This window comes from Hyperolius riggenbachi, chromosome 4 (assembly GCF_040937935.1).
Source record: "Hyperolius riggenbachi isolate aHypRig1 chromosome 4, aHypRig1.pri, whole genome shotgun sequence".
Classification (NCBI taxonomy): Eukaryota; Metazoa; Chordata; class Amphibia; order Anura; family Hyperoliidae; genus Hyperolius; species Hyperolius riggenbachi.
In genome coordinates, this window is record NC_090649.1 from 142,444,482 (window position 1) to 142,464,846 (window position 20,365).

The 20,365-nt window shown below is 46.8% G+C and overlaps 8 non-coding genes across 8 annotated transcripts; all 8 read right to left on the minus strand.

Moving 5' to 3' along the window:
- Positions 1–10,173: 10,173 nt before the first annotated feature.
- On the minus strand, positions 10,174–10,364 carry LOC137505192 (U2 spliceosomal RNA). Its single transcript, XR_011019813.1, has one exon. It is a non-coding gene; the product is annotated as a U2 spliceosomal RNA (small nuclear RNA).
- Positions 10,365–11,543: 1,179 nt separating this feature from the next.
- LOC137505203 (U2 spliceosomal RNA) lies at positions 11,544–11,734 on the minus strand. Its single transcript, XR_011019824.1, has one exon. It is a non-coding gene; the product is annotated as a U2 spliceosomal RNA (small nuclear RNA).
- Positions 11,735–12,912: 1,178 nt separating this feature from the next.
- On the minus strand, positions 12,913–13,103 carry LOC137505556 (U2 spliceosomal RNA). Its single transcript, XR_011020165.1, has one exon. It is a non-coding gene; the product is annotated as a U2 spliceosomal RNA (small nuclear RNA).
- A 1,180-nt stretch (positions 13,104–14,283) lies between these two features.
- On the minus strand, positions 14,284–14,474 carry LOC137505592 (U2 spliceosomal RNA). Its single transcript, XR_011020200.1, has one exon. It is a non-coding gene; the product is annotated as a U2 spliceosomal RNA (small nuclear RNA).
- Positions 14,475–15,653: 1,179 nt separating this feature from the next.
- Positions 15,654–15,844, minus strand: LOC137505214 (U2 spliceosomal RNA). Its single transcript, XR_011019835.1, has one exon. It is a non-coding gene; the product is annotated as a U2 spliceosomal RNA (small nuclear RNA).
- A 1,180-nt stretch (positions 15,845–17,024) lies between these two features.
- On the minus strand, positions 17,025–17,215 carry LOC137505225 (U2 spliceosomal RNA). The gene has a single exon (XR_011019846.1). It is a non-coding gene; the product is annotated as a U2 spliceosomal RNA (small nuclear RNA).
- Positions 17,216–18,393: 1,178 nt separating this feature from the next.
- LOC137505236 (U2 spliceosomal RNA) lies at positions 18,394–18,584 on the minus strand. The gene has a single exon (XR_011019857.1). It is a non-coding gene; the product is annotated as a U2 spliceosomal RNA (small nuclear RNA).
- Positions 18,585–19,763: 1,179 nt separating this feature from the next.
- Positions 19,764–19,954, minus strand: LOC137505247 (U2 spliceosomal RNA). The gene has a single exon (XR_011019868.1). It is a non-coding gene; the product is annotated as a U2 spliceosomal RNA (small nuclear RNA).
- Positions 19,955–20,365: the final 411 nt, after the last annotated feature.

Genomic DNA, 20,365 nt, shown 5'->3' on the forward strand with positions numbered 1-20,365 from the left:
TTTATATTTATATATATATATCTATTATTTTTTTTTGCAGTTGCAGAGATGAAGAATAAGTGGCGACATGTGCGCGATAATTTTGCAAAAGAGGTCAAACTTGAGCGAAAAGAGCAGCGTAGTGGCTCCGGTCGTTCCAAACGACAACCGTATAAACACACAGCAATTATGGCTTTCCTCAGGCCTTGTCTGGAAATGAGGCTGTAAGTGTATACCAATTTTTTTTTTGTTCCCCAGTTTTTATTAAACAATCCTTAAATGTTTTATTTTCTTTTATTTATAGCACACAGGATAACATTACATTCTCTTCTGATGATGATTCCATCCTATCTATGGATACATCGGAGAAAAGTAGGCGTACCGAAGAATTGGATACTGAAGTTGATTTAACACAGGAACTTATAGAGGACACTGAAGGCACCTCGGATAGTGCTGGTAGGAAAACATCCAGAAAAACTACAGACAGCAGGGGTAAAAAAATGACCAAAAAAAGCAAAGAGGAAGATCTCATGACGTCGCTGAAAACATGCATGACTGTAATTAAGGGCAAGGAACAGCCCATGTCGGAAGCACAATCTTTAGCACAAAGTTTGATACCTCTACTTGAAAGAGTGCCCGCTTCGAATATGTTTGGTGTAAGACATGCATTGTTAGATGCAATTTATGCACACATCCCTTCTGCCTCTGGTGGTGTTCATCATGTTGCTGAAGTTCCCTCTACTGCCTGTTTACCTCCTCCTACTATTATTTATCGTGAGCAACCTGTAGTACGTTCAAGTACTCCTATACAACATGCAGTGCCACATGGTGGCAATGTTGGTCAGTCTATGCATGCTCAGTATTTACAAAAGTATTCTTTGAAACCAGCTCATCCAAATGTGCCTACACATGCTGAGGTACAACGTACCTATCAGCAATATCATCTACAGTCTTCAGATAACAACCCACAGCAGACCCAGCTTAAAAAACAACCACAAAGTGGTACAGTGCGTCCTCAATCCTTTCCACCCCGACGTAGTGATAGTCAAAGTGGGGATTCAAATTTTCAGTACATGAGCAGTTCATATTCTTTCCCTGATATTATTGAACGTCCCCAAACATATGAGTCTGATACTAATATGCCTTCATTTCTGCAAGAGCTAAGGTCTGGCTGCCCAAGTCCACAAAATTTACCAAATCGAAGTGTTCAAAGAAACACAACCCCCCCCAACTGATTACACCCAGGCCCAACAGGGTTTTCAACAACAAGACAGCAATGCGGGTGACAGTAGTGCCTCAGAAGGCAATTGTTTCACTGATCTTTAAAATTTCAAATGTTTTAGGGGTTGACTAACTTTTGTTCATTTTACCTACAGTGGAGAGTTAGAATATGTTAAAAAAGTTGTTAGTGGTATGTGCACCAATTTCAACTTATTGATAAATACCTACTTTTCATGTACACCCCGATAACATGATAATTTGTTCTTGGAACTTATACATACATCTAGTGTTTGTGTATCCGGAGAGCTGTAGTTGTGAAAAACTTTTGTTCATACGTTGACCTTCCTCCAGCCACATACACCCGGATCACTTCCATGCCACCATCCACCAGTGCCCGCATGTACGAGAACCGGTTCACTGCTCTTCCATCAGTCTGAGGCACTGTAGTGTAAGAGAAGTGAGCTATTTACGTATCTCAACAGCAGCGGCTGAAGAAATAGAGGGCACACTTACCAAGCCTACTCTGCCTCCAATGACGTTTGTGGCGATAGCCGGTTCTCGTAGATGCAGGCAGTGGTGGTTGGTGGCGTGTGAGCCATCCGCGTGTATGAGGCAAGTGGAAGCACAATATATATACAAGAGCTTTTCTTTACTTCACCTGTTTCCCTTTACACTAGATCACCTATATTGCTGTTATGTACATCGTCCATCCCTATTTTTTGGTGTGTCACTGTACAGTTATGTATGCTGAGGTTTTGTGTTTTTACACATATGGAAAGATATATTTAGTACGTTGAGGTAAAAAAGACCAGCACTGTCCTGCATTTATGTGAGCGTTATCCTGGATACACACGTTGCGCTGTGCCGTGCGAATCGCAGTATCTATTCCGTCGATTCGATTAATTCCAACATGTTCGACCGTGTTTCGATGGATACAGCCGTCGATTTTACATATGAAGTATGCTTAATCGACGACTTTATCTATCGAAACACGCTTGAATATGTTCGAAATAATCGAATCGATGGAATAGATACTGCGATTCGCACGGGAAACCACAACGTGTGTATCCAACATTCCACTTTTTTTTGTTACATGTGGCAGAGACTAATGTCTCCCGTTCTCTACCCAAGCGGTATGCTTCTGAAGTTAGGTGGCTTCACAGTCCCCCAAACTGTTCAAAACTCTATGTAGGCAGTAAGATCCAGTTCACATTTGCGTTTTATGTCAGTGAATGTGGTTTTGGATTAACTTGATCCGGATGGTATGTGGCCTGTTCACATACTGAAAACTGAGCAGATCATTCAATGATTGCATCCGTTTTCAGTAGACAAATCCATATCGTTAATTGTACAACAGGCAACGGAAGATGCTTCCTCGTCTTGCACAGAGAGAACAAAGCGCATGGTATGTGAAAAATAGGGACTGTAGCAGTTTCAGGATTTGGGGGACTAGAACATATCTCTAACAATGTTTTTTTGTGAATAGATCCATTTGTTGAAAACACTTACTATTTAAAAACTGCAAATGTGAACTGGGCCTTACCGTAGCAAAAATATTTTAGACAGGTCATGATAACACCTTACCTGGTCTTTCAAACCTGTAGTGGTTTTTTTTTTGTTTTTCAGTGCATTTGGATACAGCAATGTTAGAATCACACATGTCGGTTGATAATAAACATAGCTGCAGTGTGTTGTGGTTTAAAACTACATAGCAACCCCTTCACCGTCCGCCATTTGCTTCATATTCTTGCAGATGTACCGGTAACTTGCTTGTACCTCCACGGCCTGTGTGCGTAGTATGTCCTTCCCTCTTCACTTTTGGATGGCATGTAGCGATTGTCTCAGAAGCACGGTGCCTTATCTGCGCTTTGTGTGCGCTCCATTACACCAAACGTCAATTGATTGTCATGTGAGGCTTGATGAACTGGAGCGGACACGAATCATGGATTAGTCAGAGGGGTCAGCGTGCCCCGGAGCCGATCACTATTTGCCTGCCAGAAGTGAAGAGGGAAGGACGTACTTCGCACGCAGGGTGTATTTTGTCCGGGTCAAGGTCCAATCAAGTTGCTGGAACGCCGACATGAATATGACACAAACAGCAAAGGAAGGAGCAGGAGGATGTGTCGCTATGTAATTTAAGAGACCCCCCCCCCCCCCAACACACACTATAGCTATATTTATGTTAATTTGTGGTATTGGTATGCTTTTATTGCTCTTTTCATTTAAAAGGTAGAGGGTACTCAATAAAAATGCCTACCTTGAATACTGAAAAATGTGTATATGTAGCACTTTCTCCCAAAAATTTTTGGCGTTATGCTAATTTGACATTGTGGTGTTATTTTTGTTATTGTGCTGTTTTTTGCAGTTGATGTTTGCATTTTAATAATGTTCGATACCTTACAGTACGTTACTGTACACTTTTGCACTGTTGCAGACACTATTTCAGTGTTTATTTCTCTAAATAACAAAAAAAATTTGCAAATTTTAACAAGCAAATAAAGAAAGGTTATGTTTACCCAAGTGTATTGTTTTTTTATATCCAATTGTTTACTTACAAATTGGAGAACAACATGTTAGATTTCCTTTTCGATCGTTTTCCGAGCATTTTCGGATCGATTTCCTATTACAGTGCACGGAAATCTATCGGAAAATGCTCAGAAAAAGATCGCAAAGCAAATTGGACATGTTGAAAATAATCGATATGACAGTGAATAGACCAGAAAATCTCCTAGTGTGTACCCAGCATAATGCTGTGTACACACGTTTCGATTTCCCCACTCGATTCGCATTATCGAATGGATAAGTCGATTATTTAAAACATGCTTAATTGGATTTCTATCATTCCTGACGTTGCTTTTGTATACTTATCATGCAAAATCGACGGCAGGACCGTTAGAAATAAAATCGAGCATGCTTGAAATAATCCAATTGACTCATTTGTTCACGCGAATGTAGCGGGGAAAATCAACGTGTGTGCGCAGCATAAAAATACAATATCACACATATGTACAACTTTTTCATACATGTTGTTGGTAGTAAGTAAGGAGGAAAAGTACAGAAAAATAAATGTAACTTCTTTTATTTCATATAATAACCAGAAATTTATTTTTTTATTGCAAAAAAACCCATGTAAACGTTTCCTGAACTTGTCAGTTTTTAGTCCTTGTACTGCCAACTACGTGGGTCATCATTGATGAAATAGAATAACAGCTCATCCCTCAAGTTCAGTGCTGAAGATGATCCTCTGGGGATTGGTCCTGCAATTTGTACCAACGGATGTTCAATAATCTCAGGCACAATCCCACCTTCCATGTCCCGCAAGTAGTTGTGCAGCACACATGCAGCTTTGACAACATGCACAGCGTTCTCAGGATGTAACTGCATGCTGGTGTGAAATACACGCCATTTATTGGAGAGTATACCAAAAGTGCACTCGACAACACGACGTGCATGGGTCAGTCTGTTATTGAAAGCAGTCTTGTGCAAGTTCATTTTTTTTTGAGAATATGGCCGCATGACATTCACACTCAACCCAAATCCTTCGTCAGCAACAAAAGTGAAAGGCTTCGGTTCGGTTCTTCCGGGCCAAGGTCTCGCTGGCGGAAGGTCCAACTTTCCGTCATTCAGACGTACACCCAGTTTACATCTTTCAAATATGCTTGCATCATTGCTGCTGCCGTAGTTTCCAACATCTATATATGTAAAGCGGTAGTCTGCATCTACGACAGCAAGCAGTGTTATCGAAAAGTATTTTTTGTAATTATGGTACTTACTACCACTGCAAGGGGGGCAAATCAACCGGACATGCTTCCCATCGATTGCCCCAATGCAATTTGGGAAGCCGTGTTTAAGCCAGAAGTTATCGGCAATTTCTTGCCACTTTTGACTAGACGGGAATTTCAAGTGCCTTGGTTGTAAGACTGCCCAAATTATACGACAGGTGGAATTCACAATGCCTTGAATAGTTGAAATCCCCAATCTAAATTGATAGTGCAAAGAGGTGTAGCTGTTGCCAGTTGCCAAGAATCTAAAAATGAAATTAAAATACAAATCAACTCCAATTGCCCAAAAACAAATGTTACCAATACTAAAGTTTACTGTCATGTACTATGTAGAGCACTGCTAACCACAGTTATGTGCTATACATAGTACATAACGGTTGTATGGGTTGAAGGTAAGTAACCAAAATCAAAAATACAACACACCCACAAGGGTTATGTACTATGTAGAGCACTGCCGACCACAGCTGTGCTATCCACAGTACATAACACTGGAGCACTCCTAACACACGGTTCTATGGGTTGAAGGTAAGTAAAAAACAATCAAAAATACAACACACCCACAAATGTCATGTACTATGTAGAGCACTGCTAACCACAGTTAGGTGCTATACATAGTACATAACGGTTGTATGGGTTGAAGGTAAGTAACCAAAATCAAAAATACAACACACCCACAAGGGTTATGTACTATGTAGAGCACTGCCGACCACAGCTGTGCTATCCACAGTACATAACACTGGAGCACTCCTAACACACGGTTCTATGGGTTGAAGGTAAGTAAAAAAACAATCAAAAATACAACACACCCACAAATGTCATGTACTATGTAGAGCACTGCTAACCACAGTTAGGTGCTATACATAGTACATAACGGTTGTATGGGTTGAAGGTAAGTAACCAAAATCAAAAATACAACACACCCACAAGGGTTATGTACTATGTAGAGCACTGCCGACCACAGCTGTGCTATCCATAGTACAAAACACTGGAGCACTACTAATACACACACACACACAGTTCAATGGTTTGAAGCAAAAAAAAAAACAATACCATGTACATGTATGGAAATGAACACTTGCTTAAAGTGAACCTAAGGTCTGGCCAAAAAAAAAGAGATGAACTCACCCGGGGCTTCCCTCAGCCCCCCCCCCAGCCGATCGTTGCCCTCGCAGCCCCGCTCCGATGGCCATGGACCCGCCGGCGAACACTTCCGGTTTGGCCGTCACCAGCAGACAGAAATTGGAAAGCGAGTGAGTGTTCGCGTTCCCAGCCTGTATATCGCCGCATATGCTGCTATTGCGGCCTCCTGGCGGGTCCTGGACCATAGGAGCGGGGCTGCGAGGACAACAATCGGCTGCAGGGGGCTGAGGGAAGCCCCGTGTGAGTTCATCTCATTTTTTTGGGCCAGACTTTAGGTTCACTTTAACATACAATAACACATTACATACTCACCGCAATGTGATGACTAATCTCTCAACCGGTGATATTGGGTTCCGGAATGTAGTAGTCTGCTTTAATAGGTCACTGTGGCACATATCCAGAAGTGCATCAAAACTGTAATATAAAATGAAATTACAAAAATTATATAAACCTTTTTAACACACTACACACACACACACACACACACGCACACGCACACAGGCACATTACATTTTATGACATTAGGCTTACCTGGGTATTGTCATCCTGGTATAGTTGAAAAATTTTTCTGGATGGCTCCTGAGGAGCTGGGAAAAAAGGGCGCATGCCGCTAGTGGACAAAAAGGGCGCCGCCATTCACTCCCATAATAAATAGCGTTTAATGGGCGCCGAGTAGGAAAAAAGGGCGCCGGAGCTAAATAAAGTTTATAAACGGCGCCAGGAGCTAAATAAAGTTTACAAACGGCGCCCGGCGATGTTTAATGATTTATAACTGAACTTGTGGTGATTTACGTTTATAAAATGCACCCGTGCCGAATAACGTTTATGAAAAATACTAAACATATTTATCTTATTTAAATAATTAAAACATTATTTAAAGTTTTATCCCATACTGTTTGTAAAACATTATTATTCACAAAATAAAGCGATCAGTACGTAACGTAAATTGCAAAATATTTTTTGAATCCACAATTAGTAAAACATTATTATCCACATAATAAAGGGGGGGTCTTAGGTTTAGGCACCAACAGGGGGGTCTTAGGTTTAGGCACCAACAGGGGGGTCTTAGGTTTAGGCACCAACAGGGGGGTCTTAGGTTTAGGCACCAACAGGGGGGTCTTAGGTTTAGGCACCAACAGGGGGGTCTTAGGTTTAGGCACCAACAGGGGGGTCTTAGGTTTAGGCACCAACAGGGGGGTCTTAGGTTTAGGCACCAATAGGGGGGTCTTAGGTTTAGGCACCAACAGGGGAGTCTAGGGGTTAGGGATAGGTACAGGTAGGGTTCTGTGTAAGAGTAGGCTTAGGTATAGTTTTAGTAAAATTTTAGTAATAATTACTAATGTATTACAACACTTATTACGAACGTAGTTATATTTATATCATCTTTATAAACAATATTTTCAGATTTTATTATAAGAACAAACCATAAATGACGGTTATTCACAATAGTATTTTTCGGACTATAAGACGCTCCGGACTATAAGACGCACCTAGGATTAGAGGGCAAAAACCAAGAAAAAAAAAAAATATAGTGAACCTGGTGCATCCATGGTCTGGGGTGTCTTGTAGATGTTCTCCCCTAATTATTGTATCCTCCTTCTGTCACCCTTGTGTCCTCCTGTCTCCTTTGATGTCCACCTCTTGTCCCCCAGCCATGTGCATCTCTACTCTGGAAATTAGGTGCATGTATCCCCCCCCCCCCCCCCCCCCCCGTGTGTAAGGTAATTAGCTTTGCATCTGCACCATGTATTGTTATTAGCATATCTCACCCTTATTTGGTAATTTGCCTTGTATCTCCCCTTGTGTAGTATATTTAGCCTTGTATCCCCTATGTGTTAATTTGCGTGCAATGCCAGCCCCTCCCCCCCCCACTGGCCGTGTATGGTAATTAGCATTTAGTCGCCCACCCCCCTGTGTACAGTAATTAGCATTCAATCACTGCCCCCCAGCCCGTGTCCAGTAATTAGCATTCAATCACTGCCCCCCAGCCCGTGTACAGCAATTAGCATTCAATCACTGCCCCCCAGCCCGTGTACAGTAATTAGCATTCAATCACTGCCCCCCAGCCCTTGTACTGTAATTAGCATTCAATCACTGCCCCCCAGCCCTTGTACTGTAATTAGCATTCAATCGCCGGCCGCCCCCAGCCCCGCCCCCCGCAGAGTAAGGTAATCCGTGATCAATAACCTGGCCTGTGTAAAGCAATTCGCCGCAGGCATCACTCACCTGACACTGTAAGCCCGCAATGAAAAGCTGCTCGTCTCGCTCACTCCTTCCTCCTTGTGATGGTCGCGTATGTAATGACGCGACCAGGAAGTGCCAGCACAAGGAGGAAGGAGTGAGCGAGATGAGCAGCTTTTCATCGCGGGCTTACAGTGTCAGGTGAGTGATGCCTGCGGCTAATTGCTTTACACAGGCCAGGTTATTGATCACAGATTACCTTACTCTGCGGGGGGCGGGGCTGGGGGCGGCCGGCGATTGAAAGCTAATTACTGTACACGGCCGGGGGGCGGGCGATTAAATGTTAATGAATGTACACGGGCGGGGGGGGGGGGGGCAGCGATTAAATGTTAATTACTATACACGGGAGGGAATTAAACGCTGATTACATTAATCACATTACACGGGCAGATGCACGCGCTACCACGGCTAAGTAGATTAGACTACTGGGAGATGCACGCTGCTGCTGCCGCAAACTACATTACATAGGGGCAGTGCAGGAGGACACTGGGGACATTACAGGGAGTCCCCGACATCGCGGTGAGGCGGCGGTTAGTATCGGCGGGCATTCCTAAGTCGAGGACTCCCTGTATTCGGACTATAAGACGCAGTGACTTTTTCCCCCCACTTTTGGGGGAGAAAAAGTGCGTCTTATAGTCCGAAAAATACGGTAATATACAATTATAACAATTAAACATATATTATTGGTTTTTTTATAAACGTAATTATAAGTTTAACTTTTGAAACAGGGAAGATTAACGTTTTCACAATTTCCGATTTCATAAACATTATTTAATGATTTATAATTTTGTTAAACATTATTTGTAAACGAAATATAGCACACTATATTTATAAACCCTATTAATGATTAATTATTATTTAGAGTTTACACCCCGCGCCCTTTTTGTCCAGGCGCCCTTTTTGTACGTACGCGGCTCCTGAGGTCAGCATACAGCACTCTGAAAGCACCCTTCTGTTGTCGCTCCATCAACAATGGATGCACCCAGTACCTCCTCCTTTGAGCTTTTCTTCTTAATTGCATAATAGCAATTATAAGGATTAAAGCTAAACCAACTTCAGCATACATTATCAGAAAGTACAAACTAACACAGCTGAAAGAACTGATTACTCCTCTACTACAAACCCACAAATGACTAGGCAAGTAACTCTGCTTTATATACACTTCTCTACAACCAATCACTGGCATTCAAAATAATTAACCAATCATGTCACCAGAAAATGCATTTGTTAAAGTTAAAAAAACAAACCAAGATTTGTTTATTTTTTAAACCAATCACTGCCAGGCTAGTGTTTCTAGGCACCATACACTGAATGATATTCAAACAACCAATCATTTCTCTTTAATTTGCATTTCACACTATTCAAAATAGTAAAAAAAAAAAAAAAACGCTGCGTTTTCATACTTGCGTTAACGCATTGAAAACGCACTAAAACGCATTCACTTGCGTTGAAAACGCAGCAAAACGCACAACAAAAAGTAGTAAAACGCAAACAGCAAAAAGGAGACTTTCAGCTTTTCTCAACGCACCCTGTGATGTGAAAGAGCCCTAAATGACACAGATGCACAAAAATAGGCACACACAGATTTGAAACAATGTTTTTATTGTGGATTTCACAATGTATCCTGCACCCAACAGTAGCAGCACAGACATAGACCGCACAGCAGGGTGGACAATACACAACACTTGCTACTGGCAAATTCACTTTGCAGAGGGACACTTAATTTCTCCACTACACTTCCCTACACTTAGTTAGTTAGTCAGCTGGGTATTTGAGTAGTTTTGATCTGTTTTTTGACACTAGTTAGAGAGAGTAGTGCACCGGTCCTGGAGGTACTGCAATACCAGGTCGATGCGCGGAGTGGACAGAGCAAGCTCTTCTTCCATCTCCCTGTTCCAAAAATCCATTTAATATATGGTCCCCAGATAGGGGACGTATCAGATATTAAACTGATAAGAACAGATACTACACTTGATCTTAGCCAAAAGGCCGAGAAGCGATAACCCTAATTACCTTCTAAATGCAGCAGCGGCGAACAGCGCACAACCCAGCACTGCCCCGCACAGCCGGCTAACCCCGGCCAGCTACCAGCTGCCAGGGGGGGGGCCCCCTTTCCACTGCCTGTGCAGGCCTGCCGGGCCCCCGGGATGGGCGCACCTGTGCTAAACGCAGACGCACGGGCCAGGCTCAGCTGCCGCCTGATCACATTAGCATGGCCCCGCCCAGCGCCACAACAGCCATCACCCCTCCGCTGCCGTGCCTGCACGTCGAAGAGAAAAGTAAAGTAGGCTTCCGGCTCCCTGCATTCTGGCAACACGCTAGGAGAGAGTGTGGAGGGCAGAGGAAAAAGTCAAGTCTCTAGCCTGGCTGGCTGTTTGAGAACACAGTGCATCTTTCTTTCGTTCATCCTCCTTCCTCTTCATATCTCTCTGTCTGTGTGGACATGCGCGGTGTGCCACAAGAGGGAGACACAGGCCGGGGAGTGGAGAGCCTAAACAGGAGTTGCCTTCCTAGCCTGCTGCACACTCTCACAGCCTGGCACTGAAGCAGGCACCTGAGCAGGTGGTGCTGAGTCATGCAGGAAGCCAACCGATGATGTCACAATGCTCTGAGCCCAGGCAGCTGCTAAGTAAAGGGGCTGCAGCCAGGGCTCTGCCTGCCAGTCCGCTGGAAGCTCTCTGGGGGAAGGATGCAGCTGCTTTTCTTGCAGAGGACAACGTGCAAACGTGAAGGAAAGTGATCCGTTCATGGTTTTTTTGACCTGCAGCAACTGCGCCGCGCAAGTACAATACAGACTAATCAAAATTAAAAATGATTTTTTTTTCTTTGGTTGTGGGTTTTTTTTGTGTGTTTTTCTGACTTCTTTTCCTGTCTGTTCTCAGGTTCTGATACCCAATGCGAAATACAGAGTCCATGAATAAATGACACAGATGCACAAAAATAGGCACACACAGATTTGAAACAATGTTTTTATTGTGGATTTCACAATGTATCCTGCACCCAACAGTAGCAGCACAGACATAGACCGCACAGCAGGGTGGACAATACACAACACTTGCTACTGGCAAATTCACTTTGCAGAGGGACACTTAATTTCTCCACTACACTTCCCTACACTTAGTTAGTTAGTCAGCTGGGTATTTGAGTAGTTTTGATCTGTTTTTTGACACTAGTTAGAGAGAGTAGTGCACCGGTCCTGGAGGTACTGCAATACCAGGTCGATGCGCGGAGTGGACAGAGCAAGCTCTTCTTCCATCTCCCTGTTCCAAAAATCCATTTAATATATGGTCCCCAGATAGGGGACGTATCAGATATTAAACTGATAAGAACAGATACTACACTTGATCTTAGCCAAAAGGCCGAGAAGCGATAACCCTAATTACCTTCTAAATGCAGCAGCGGCGAACAGCGCACAACCCAGCACTGCCCCGCACAGCCGGCTAACCCCGGCCAGCTACCAGCTGCCAGGGGGGGGGCCCTTCCCACTGCCTGTGCAGGCCTGCCGGGCCCCCGGGATAGGCGCACCTGTGCTAAACACAGACGCACGGGCCAGGCTCAGCTGCCGCCTGATCACATTAGCATGGCCCCGCCCAGCGCCACAACAGCCATCACCCCTCCGCTGCCGTGCCTCCACGTCGAAGAGAAAAGTAAAGTAGGCTTCCGGCTCCCTGCATTCTGGCAACACGCTAGGAGAGAGTGTGGAGGGCAGAGGAAGAAGTCAAGTCTCTAGCCTGGCTGGCTGTTTGAGAACACAGTGCATCTTTCTTTCGTTCATCCTCCTTCCTCTTCATATCTCTCTGTCTGTGTGGACATGCGCGGTGTGCCACAAGAGGGAGACACAGGCCGGGGAGTGGAGAGCCTAAACAGGAGTTGCCTTCCTAGCCTGCTGCACACTCTCACAGCCTGGCACTGAAGCAGGCACCTGAGCAGGTGGTGCTGAGTCATGCAGGAAGCCAACCGATGATGTCACAATGCTCTGAGCCCAGGCAGCTGCTAAGTAAAGGGGCTGCAGCCAGGGCTCTGCCTGCCAGTCCGCTGGAAGCTCTCTGGGGGAAGGATGCAGCTGCTTTTCTTGCAGAGGACAACGTGCAAACGTGAAGGAAAGTGATCCGTTCATGGTTTTTTTGACCTGCAGCAACTGCGCCGCGCAAGTACAATACAGACTAATCAAAATTAAAAATGATTTTTTTTTCTTTGGTTGTGGGGGTTTTTTTGTGTGTTTTTCTGACTTCTTTTCCTGTCTGTTCTCAGGTTCTGATAACCAATGCGAAATACAGAGTCCATGAATAAATGACACAGATGCACAAAAATAGGCACACACAGATTTGAAACAATGTTTTTATTGTGGATTTCACAATGTATCCTGCACCCAACAGTAGCAGCACAGACATAGACCGCACAGCAGGGTGGACAATACACAACACTTGCTACTGGCAAATTCACTTTGCAGAGGGACACTTAATTTCTCCACTACACTTCCCTACACTTAGTTAGTTAGTCAGCTGGGTATTTGAGTAGTTTTGATCTGTTTTTTGACACTAGTTAGAGAGAGTAGTGCACCGGCCCTGGAGGTACTGCAATACCAGGTCGATGCGCGGAGTGGACAGAGCAAGCTCTTCTTCCATCTCCCTGTTCCAAAAATCCATTTAATATATGGTCCCCAGATAGGGGACGTATCAGATATTAAACTGATAAGAACAGATACTACACTTGATCTTAGCCAAAAGGCCGAGAAGCGATAACCCTAATTACCTTCTAAATGCAGCAGCGGCGAACAGCGCACAACCCAGCACTGCCCCGCACAGCCGGCAAACCCCGGCCAGCTACCAGCTGCCAGGGGGGGGGCCCCCTTCCCACTGCCTGTGCAGGCCTGCCGGGCCCCCGGGATGGGCGCACCTGTGCTAAACGCAGACGCACGGGCCAGGCTCAGCTGCCGCCTGATCACATTAGCATGGCCCCGCCCAGCGCCACAACAGCCATCACCCCTCCGCTGCCGTGCCTCCACGTCGAAGAGAAAAGTAAAGTAGGCTTCCGGCTCCCTGCATTCTGGCAACACGCTAGGAGAGAGTGTGGAGGGCAGAGGAGGAAGTCAAGTCTCTGGCCTGGCTGGCTGTTTGAGAACACAGTGCATCTTTCTTTCGTTCATCCTCCTTCCTCTTCATATCTCTCTGTCTGTGTGGACATGCGCGGTGTGCCACAAGAGGGAGACACAGGCCGGGGAGTGGAGAGCCTAAACAGGAGTTGCCTTCCTAGCCTGCTGCACACTCTCACAGCCTGGCACTGAAGCAGGCACCTGAGCAGGTGGTGCTGAGTCATGCAGGAAGCCAACCGATGATGTCACAATGCTCTGAGCCCAGGCAGCTGCTAAGTAAAGGGGCTGCAGCCAGGGCTCTGCCTGCCAGTCCGCTGGAAGCTCTCTGGGGGAAGGATGCAGCTGCTTTTCTTGCAGAGGACAACGTGCAAACGTGAAGGAAAGTGATCCGTTCATGGTTTTTTTGACCTGCAGCAACTGCGCCGCGCAAGTACAATACAGACTAATCAAAATTAAAAATGATTTTTGTTTCTTTGGTTGTGGGGTTTTTTTTGTGTGTTTTTCTGACTTCTTTTCCTGTCTGTTCTCAGGTTCTGATAACCAATGCGAAATACAGAGTCCCTGAATAAATGACACAGATGCACAAAAATAGGCACACACAGATTTGAAACAATGTTTTTATTGTGGATTTCACAATGTATCCTGCACCCAACAGTAGCAGCACAGACATAGACCGCACAGCAGGGTGGACAATACACAACACTTGCTACTGGCAAATTCACTTTGCAGAGGGACACTTAATTTCTCCACTACACTTCCCTACACTTAGTTAGTTAGTCAGCTGGGTATTTGAGTAGTTTTGATCTGTTTTTTGACACTAGTTAGAGAGAGTAGTGCACCGGTCCTGGAGGTACTGCAATACCAGGTCGATGCGCGGAGTGGACAGAGCAAGCTCTTCTTCCATCTCCCTGTTCCAAAAATCCATTTAATATATTGTCCCCAGATAGGGGACGTATCAGATATTAAACTGATAAGAACAGATACTACACTTGATCTTAGCCAAAAGGCCGAGAAGCGATAACCCTAATTACCTTCTAAATGCAGCAGCGGCGAACAGCGCACAACCCAGCACTGCCCCGCACAGCCGGCTAACCCCGGCCAGCTACCAGCTGCCAGGGGGGGGGGCCCCCTTCCCACTGCCTGTGCAGGCCTGCCGGGCCCCCGGGATGGGCGCACCTGTGCTAAACGCAGACGCACGGGCCAGGCTCAGCTGCCGCCTGATCACATTAGCATGGCCCCGCCCAGCGCCACAACAGCCATCACCCCTTCGCTGCCGTGCCTCCACGTCGAAGAGAAAAGTAAAGTAGGCTTCCGGCTCCCTGCATTCTGGCAACACGCTAGGAGAGAGTGTGGAGGGCAGAGGAAGAAGTCAAGTCTCTGGCCTGGCTGGCTGTTTGAGAACACAGTGCATCTTTCTTTCGTTCATCCTCCTTCCTCTTCATATCTCTCTGTCTGTGTGGACGTGCGCGGTGTGCCACAAGAGGGAGACACAGGCCGGGGAGTGGAGAGCCTAAACAGGAGTTGCCTTCCTAGCCTGCTGCACACTCTCACAGCCTGGCACTGAAGCAGGCACCTGAGCAGGTGGTGCTGAGTCATGCAGGAAGCCAACCGATGATGTCACAATGCTCTGAGCCCAGGCAGCTGCTAAGTAAAGGGGCTGCAGCCAGGGCTCTGCCTGCCAGTCCGCTGGAAGCTCTCTGGGGGAAGGATGCAGCTGCTTTTCTTGCAGAGGACAACGTGCAAACGTGAAGGAAAGTGATCCGTTCATGTTTTTTTTGACCTGCAGCAACTGCGCCGCGCAAGTACAATACAGACTAATCAAAATTAAAAATGATTTTTTTTCTTTGGTTGTGGGTTTTTTTTGTGTGTTTTTCTGACTTCTTTTCCTGTCTGTTCTCAGGTTCTGATACCCAATGCGAAATACAGAGTCCATGAATAAATGACACAGATGCACAAAAATAGGCACACACAGATTTGAAACAATGTTTTTATTGTGGATTTCACAATGTATCCTGCACCCAACAGTAGCAGCACAGACATAGACCGCACAGCAGGGTGGACAATACACAACACTTGCTACTGGCAAATTCACTTTGCAGAGGGACACTTAATTTCTACACTACACTTCCCTACACTTAGTTAGTTAGTCAGCTGGGTATTTGAGTAGTTTTGATCTGTTTTTTGACACTAGTTAGAGAGAGTAGTGCACCGGTCCTGGAGGTACTGCAATACCAGGTCGATGCGCGGAGTGGACAGAGCAAGCTCTTCTTCCATCTCCCTGTTCCAAAAATCCATTTAATATATGGTCCCCAGATAGGGGACGTATCAGATATTAAACTGATAAGAACAGATACTACACTTGATCTTAGCCAAAAGGCCGAGAAGCGATAACCCTAATTACCTTCTAAATGCAGCAGCGGCGAACAGCGCACAACCCAGCACTGCTCCGCACAGCCGGCTAATCCCGGCCAGCTACCAGCTGCCAGGGGGGGGGGCCCCTTCCCACTGCCTGTGCAGGCCTGCCGGGCCCCCGGGATGGGCGCACCTGTGCTAAACGCAGACGCACGGGCCAGGCTCAGCTGCCGCCTGATCACATTAGCATGGCCCCGCCCAGCGCCACAACAGCCATCACCCCTCCGCTGCCGTGCCTCCACGTCGAAGAGAAAAGTAAAGTAGGCTTCCGGCTCCCTGCATTCTGGCAACACGCTAGGAGAGAGTGTGGAGGGCAGAGGAAGAAGTCAAGTCTCTAGCCTGGCTGGCTGTTTGAGAACACAGTGCATCTTTCTTTCGTTCATCCTCCTTCCTCTTCATATCTCTCTGTCTGTGTGGACATGCGCGGTGTGCCACAAGAGGGAGACACAGGCCGGGGAGTGGAGAGCCTAAACAGGAGTTGCCTTCCTAGCCTGCTGCACACTCTCACAGCCTGGCACTGAAGCAGGCACCTGAGCAGGTGGTGCTGAGTCATGCAGGAAGCCAACCGATGATGTCACAATGCTCTGAGCCCAGGCAGCTGCTAAGTAAAGGGGCTGCAGCCAGGGCTCTGCCTGCCAGTCCGCTGGAAGCTCTCTGGGGGAAGGATGCAGCTGCTTTTCTTGCAGAGGACAACGTGCAAACGTGAAGGAAAGTGATCCGTTCATGGTTTTTTTGACCTGCAGCAACTGCGCCGCGCAAGTACAATACAGACTAATCAAAATTAAAAATGATTTTTTTTTCTTTGGTTGTGGGGGTTTTTTTGTGTGTTTTTCTGACTTCTTTTCCTGTCTGTTCTCAGGTTCTGATAACCAATGCGAAATACAGAGTCCATGAATAAATGACACAGATGCACAAAAATAGGCACACACAGATTTGAAACAATGTTTTTATTGTGGATTTCACAATGTATCCTGCACCCAACACTAGCAGCACAGACATAGACCGCACAGCAGGGTGGACAATACACAACACTTGCTACTGGCAAATTCACTTTGCAGAGGGACACTTAATTTCTCCACTACACTTCCCTACACTTAGTTAGTTAGTCAGCTGGGTATTTGAGTAGTTTTGATCTGTTTTTTGACACTAGTTAGAGAGAGTAGTGCACCGGTCCTGGAGGTACTGCAATACCAGGTCGATGCGCGGAGTGGACAGAGCAAGCTCTTCTTCCATCTCCCTGTTCCAAAAATCCATTTAATATATGGTCCCCAGATAGGGGACGTATCAGATATTAAACTGATAAGAACAGATACTACACTTGATCTTAGCCAAAAGGCCGAGAAGCGATAACCCTAATTACCTTCTAAATGCAGCAGCGGCGAACAGCGCACAACCCAGCACTGCCCCGCACAGCCGGCTAACCCCGGCCAGCTACCAGCTGCCAGGGGGGGGCCCCCCTTCCCACTGCCTGTGCAGGCCTGCCGGGCCCCCGGGATGGGCGCACCTGTGCTAAACGCAGACGCACGGGCCAGGCTCAGCTGCCGCCTGATCACATTAGCATGGCCCCGCCCAGCGCCACAACAGCCATCACCCCTCCGCTGCCGTGCCTCCACGTCGAAGAGAAAAGTAAAGTAGGCTTCCGGCTCCCTGCATTCTGGCAACACGCTAGGAGAGAGTGTGGAGGGCAGAGGAAGAAGTCAAGTCTCTGGCCTGGCTGGCTGCTTGAGAACACAGTGCATCTTTCTTTCGTTCATCCTCCTTCCTCTTCATATCTCTCTGTCTGTGTGGACATGCGCGGTGTGCCACAAGAGGGAGACACAGGCCGGGGAGTGGAGAGCCTAAACAGGAGTTGCCTTCCTAGCCTGCTGCACACTCTCACAGCCTGGCACTGAAGCAGGCACCTGAGCAGGTGGTGCTGAGTCATGCAGGAAGCCAACCGATGATGTCACAATGCTCTGAGCCCAGGCAGCTGCTAAGTAAAGGGGCTGCAGCCAGGGCTCTGCCTGCCAGTCCGCTGGAAGCTCTCTGGGGGAAGGATGCAGCTGCTTTTCTTGCAGAGGACAACGTGCAAACGTGAAGGAAAGTGATCCGTTCATGTTTTTTTTGACCTGCAGCAACTGCGCCGCGCAAGTACAATACAGACTAATCAAAATTAAAAATGATTTTTTTTCTTTGGTTGTGGGTTTTTTTTGTGTGTTTTTCTGACTTCTTTTCCTGTCTGTTCTCAGGTTCTGATACCCAATGCGAAATACAGAGTCCATGAATAAATGACACAGATGCACAAAAATAGGCACACACAGATTTGAAACAATGTTTTTATTGTGGATTTCACAATGTATCCTGCACCCAACAGTAGCAGCACAGACATAGACCGCACAGCAGGGTGGACAATACACAACACTTGCTACTGGCAAATTCACTTTGCAGAGGGACACTTAATTTCTCCACTACACTTCCCTACACTTAGTTAGTTAGTCAGCTGGGTATTTGAGTAGTTTTGATCTGTTTTTTGACACTAGTTAGAGAGAGTAGTGCACCGGTCCTGGAGGTACTGCAATACCAGGTCGATGCGCGGAGTGGACAGAGCAAGCTCTTCTTCCATCTCCCTGTTCCAAAAATCCATTTAATATATGGTCCCCAGATAGGGGACGTATCAGATATTAAACTGATAAGAACAGATACTACACTTGATCTTAGCCAAAAGGCCGAGAAGCGATAACCCTAATTACCTTCTAAATGCAGCAGCGGCGAACAGCGCACAACCCAGCACTGCCCCGCACAGCCGGCTAATCCCGGCCAGCTACCAGCTGCCAGGGGGGGGGCCCCTTCCCACTGCCTGTGCAGGCCTGCCGGGCCCCCGGGATGGGCGCACCTGTGCTAAACGCAGACGCACGGGCCAGGCTCAGCTGCCGCCTGATCACATTAGCATGGCCCCGCCCAGCGCCACAACAGCCATCACCCCTCCGCTGCCGTGCCTCCACGTCGAAGAGAAAAGTAAAGTAGGCTTCCGGCTCCCTGCATTCTGGCAACACGCTAGGAGAGAGTGTGGAGGGCAGAGGAAGAAGTCAAGTCTCTAGCCTGGCTGGCTGTTTGAGAACACAGTGCATCTTTCTTTCGTTCATCCTCCTTCCTCTTCATATCTCTCTGTCTGTGTGGACATGCGCGGTGTGCCACAAGAGGGAGACACAGGCCGGGGAGTGGAGAGCCTAAACAGGAGTTGCCTTCCTAGCCTGCTGCACACTCTCACAGCCTGGCACTGAAGCAGGCACCTGAGCAGGTGGTGCTGAGTCATGCAGGAAGCCAACCGATGATGTCACAATGCTCTGAGCCCAGGCAGCTGCTAAGTAAAGGGGCTGCAGCCAGGGCTCTGCCTGCCAGTCCGCTGGAAGCTCTCTGGGGGAAGGATGCAGCTGCTTTTCTTGCAGAGGACAACGTGCAAACGTGAAGGAAAGTGATCCGTTCATGGTTTTTTTGACCTGCAGCAACTGCGCCGCGCAAGTACAATACAGACTAATCAAAATTAAAAATGATTTTTTTTTCTTTGGTTGTGGGGTTTTTTTTGTGTGTTTTTCTGACTTCTTTTCCTGTCTGTTCTCAGGTTCTGATAACCAATGCGAAATACAGAGTCCATGAATAAATGACACAGATGCACAAAAATAGGCACACACAGATTTGAAACAATGTTTTTATTGTGGATTTCACAATGTATCCTGCACCCAACAGTAGCAGCACAGACATAGACCGCACAGCAGGGTGGACAATACACAACACTTGCTACTGGCAAATTCACTTTGCAGAGGGACACTTAATTTCTCCACTACACTTCCCTACACTTAGTTAGTTAGTCAGCTGGGTATTTGAGTAGTTTTGATCTGTTTTTTGACACTAGTTAGAGAGAGTAGTGCACCGGTCCTGGAGGTACTGCAATACCAGGTCGATGCGCGGAGTGGACAGAGCAAGCTCTTCTTCCATCTCCCTGTTCCAAAAATCCATTTAATATATGGTCCCCAGATAGGGGACGTATCAGATATTAAACTGATAAGAACAGATACTACACTTGATCTTAGCCAAAAGGCCGAGAAGCGATAACCCTAATTACCTTCTAAATGCAGCAGCGGCGAACAGCGCACAACCCAGCACTGCCCCGCACAGCCGGCTAACCCCGGCCAGCTACCAGCTGCCAGGGGGGGGGCCCCCTTCCCACTGCCTGTGCAGGCCTGCCGGGCCCCCGGGATGGGCGCACCTGTGCTAAACGCAGACGCACGGGCCAGGCTCAGCTGCCGCCTGATCACATTAGCATGGCCCCGCCCAGCGCCACAACAGCCATCACCCCTCCGCTGCCGTGCCTCCACGTCGAAGAGAAAAGTAAAGTAGGCTTCCGGCTCCCTGCATTCTGGCAACACGCTAGGAGAGAGTGTGGAGGGCAGAGGAAGAAGTCAAGTCTCTGGCCTGGCTGGCTGTTTGAGAACACAGTGCATCTTTCTTTCGTTCATCCTCC